A 3,259-nucleotide genomic window follows, 5' to 3' on the forward strand; every position below is an offset into this window, starting at 1 on the left:
GTCCTGAATATTCATTGGAAGGACTGATGCTGAAGCTGAAACTCCAATACTTTGGCCACCTGATGCAAAGTACTGACTCATTTGAAAAGACCCTGATGCTGGGAAAGATTGAAGGCAGGAGGAGAAGGGGCTTACAGAGGATGAGATGGTTGGAGGGCATCACAGACTCAATGGGCATGAGTTTGAGTAAACTCCAGGAGTTGGTGATGGACAGGGAGACCTGGAATGCTGCAGTCCATTGAGTCGCAAAGAGTCAGACACGACTTGAGCGACTGAACTGAAGTCTATAGCCCACCAGGCTCTTCTATCCATGGAATTCTCCAGGCAAGAATGCTGGAGTGGGTTGCCATTTCATTCTCCAGGTTAAAAGCTTTAGTACAGCAAAAGAAACCTTGAACAAAATGAATAGGCTGTCTAGCCTATGGATTGAGAGAAAACATTTGCAAACAAGTGACATATAAGGGATTAATTTCCAAAATATGCAAACAGCTCATACAACTCAGTATAAAAGAAAAAAAGGGCCCAATCAAAAAATGGGCAGAAGATTTAAATAGACATTTCTCCAAAGAAGAGATACATATGGCAAAAGGCACATGAAAAGATGCTCAACATCACTAGTTATTAATACTAGGCAAATGAAGATCAAAACTATGAGGTATCATGTCTCTGATCAGAATGGCCATCATCAAAAAGTCTACAAACAATAAATGCTGGAGAGGGGGTGGAGAGAAGGGAACCCTCCTACACTGTTGGTGGGAATGTAAACTGTTGCAGCCACTATGGAGAACAATATGGAGAGTCTTCAGAAAACTAAAAATAGACAATCCCGCCCCTGGTCATCTATCCAGATAAAACCATGCACCCCTATGTTCATAGCAGCACTATTCACAATAGCCAAGATGTGGAAGCAACCTAAATGTCCATCAACAGGTGAGTGGTTAAAGAAAATGTGGTACATGTATGCAATGGAATATCACTCAGCCATAAAAAGAATGAAATAATGTCATTTGCAGCAACAAGGATGGACCTAGAGATTATCATACTAAGTGAAGTAAGAAAGAAAGACAAACATCATTTCACTTATATGTGAAATCTAAAAAATAATACAAATGAACATATTTACAAAACAGAAACAGACTCACAGATGTAGAGAACAAACTTACAGTTACCAAGGGTAAGGATGAGGGGTAGGGATAAATTGGGAGTATGGGATTACCTACTTAAAGCACAGGAAACTATCTAGTATCTGTAATCTATAATAGAATAATCTGAAAAAGAACATAAATGTAACTGAATCACTTTGCTGTACATCTGAAACTAATACAAAACTGTAAGTCAACTGTACTTCAAGAATAATTTATCTCCTGCAAAGCATGGTCTCTGGCTAAAGTGGAATCACACTGGAATCAATCACAGGATAAAAACAAGAAATCCCCAGATGTTTGTTAACCAACTCCTTAACATAAACATAGGCTGAAACAGAAACTATATGGAAATAAGGAGCTATTTTGAACTGAATGATACTGTGATTATAACATACCACAATTTGATGATCCCACTGAAGCAGAATTGAGAGGGACGTTTATACTTTATGCATAGACTGGAAAAGAAGGTTTATTTTTATTATTGTTGTTTGGTTGCACTGTGTTACCTGTAACATCTCAGTTCCCTAACCAGGGACGGAAACCAGGCCCTGATAGTGAGAGTGCTAAGTCCTGACCACTGAACCAACTGGGACCTCCCAATAATAAAAGTTTAAAATCCATGGTCTAAGCTTTCATCTTAAGACACTAGAGAGTTAACAGCAAGTTCCACTCAAAACAGGAGAAATAACAAAATAATGAGGCTGAAAATGAAGCAGAAAATGAATGAAATACAAACCGTCAGATGGCTCTTTGACAAAAACACAGCAAAATGTTTCTTTTTGTTCATTTTTTGTTGTTGTTCATTTGTTTTTAAAGACAGATAACACATGACTAATATCAAAAGTGAGAAAGGGCCACCATGACAGATCCTACAGACATTCAGTAGATAGTAGAAGGGGTTCAATTTCTGGACAGGATATAGACTGATGTGGCAGACCACAGCTTTAGCTGGTTATAAAAAAAACTAGAAAAAGAACAGACTCACTACAGGAATCATATATATGTACAGCCACAGTGGAAAACAGCATAGAGGTTCCTCAAAAAATTTGAAACAGAATTACATACTCTGGCCACCTGATGCGAAGAGCTGACTCATTGGAAAAGACCCTGATGCTGGGGAAGACTGAAGGCAAGAGGAGAAGGGGGTGACAGAGGATGAGATGGTTGGATGGCATCACCAACTCAACGGACATGAATTTGAACAAACTCTGGGAGATAGTGAAGGATAGGGGAGCCTGGTGTGCTGCAGTCCATGGGGTTGCAAAGAGTTGGACACAACTTAAGTGACTAAACAACACCAACCAGCAATCCCAATTCTGGGTATTTATCCAAAGGAAATAAAATCAGTTGTATTAAAGAGACACTCGCACCCATGTTCACTGCAGCACTGTTTACAACAGCCAAGACATGGAAACAACCTCAGAAACAAAGAAAATATGATATATATGTTGCAGATACATTATAATCACATTATTTAGTTAGAAATCATTCCTAATTTGCATACAGCAGAAATACACACATACACATTATTCAGCCTTAAAAAGAAGGAAGTCTTGCAATCTGCAACAACTTGGATGAACTTGGATGACATTGAGTGAAGACACAGAAAGATTAACTACCGTCTGATCTTGCTTATGTGTGGGACATATTAAAGGTGAAATCACAGAGTTCAGTTCAGTTGCTCAGTCGTGTCCAACTCTGCGAATCCATGAACCGCAGCACGCCAGGCCTCCTGTACATCACCAACTCCCGGGGTTCACTCAGACTCAACGTCCATCGAGTCAGTGATGCCATCTAGCCATCTCATCCTCTGTCGTCCCCTTCTCCTCCTGCCCTCAATCTTTCAGGGTCTTTTCAAATGAGTCAGCTCTTTGCATCAGGTGGCCAAAGTATTGGAGTTTCAGCTTTAGCATCAGTCCTTCCAATGAACACCCAGGACTGATCTCCTTTAGAATGGACTGGTTGGATCTCCTTGCAGTCCAAGGGACTCTCAAGAGTCTTCTCCAACACCACAGTTCAAAAGCATCAATTCTTCGGCGCTCAGCCTTCTTCACAGTCCATCTCTCACATCCATACATGACCACTGGAAAAACCATAGCCTTGACTAGACGGAC

The sequence above is a fragment of the Bison bison genome, unplaced genomic scaffold (genome assembly GCF_000754665.1).
Source record: "Bison bison bison isolate TAMUID 2011002044 unplaced genomic scaffold, Bison_UMD1.0 scf7180017864203, whole genome shotgun sequence".
Classification (NCBI taxonomy): domain Eukaryota; kingdom Metazoa; phylum Chordata; class Mammalia; order Artiodactyla; family Bovidae; genus Bison; species Bison bison.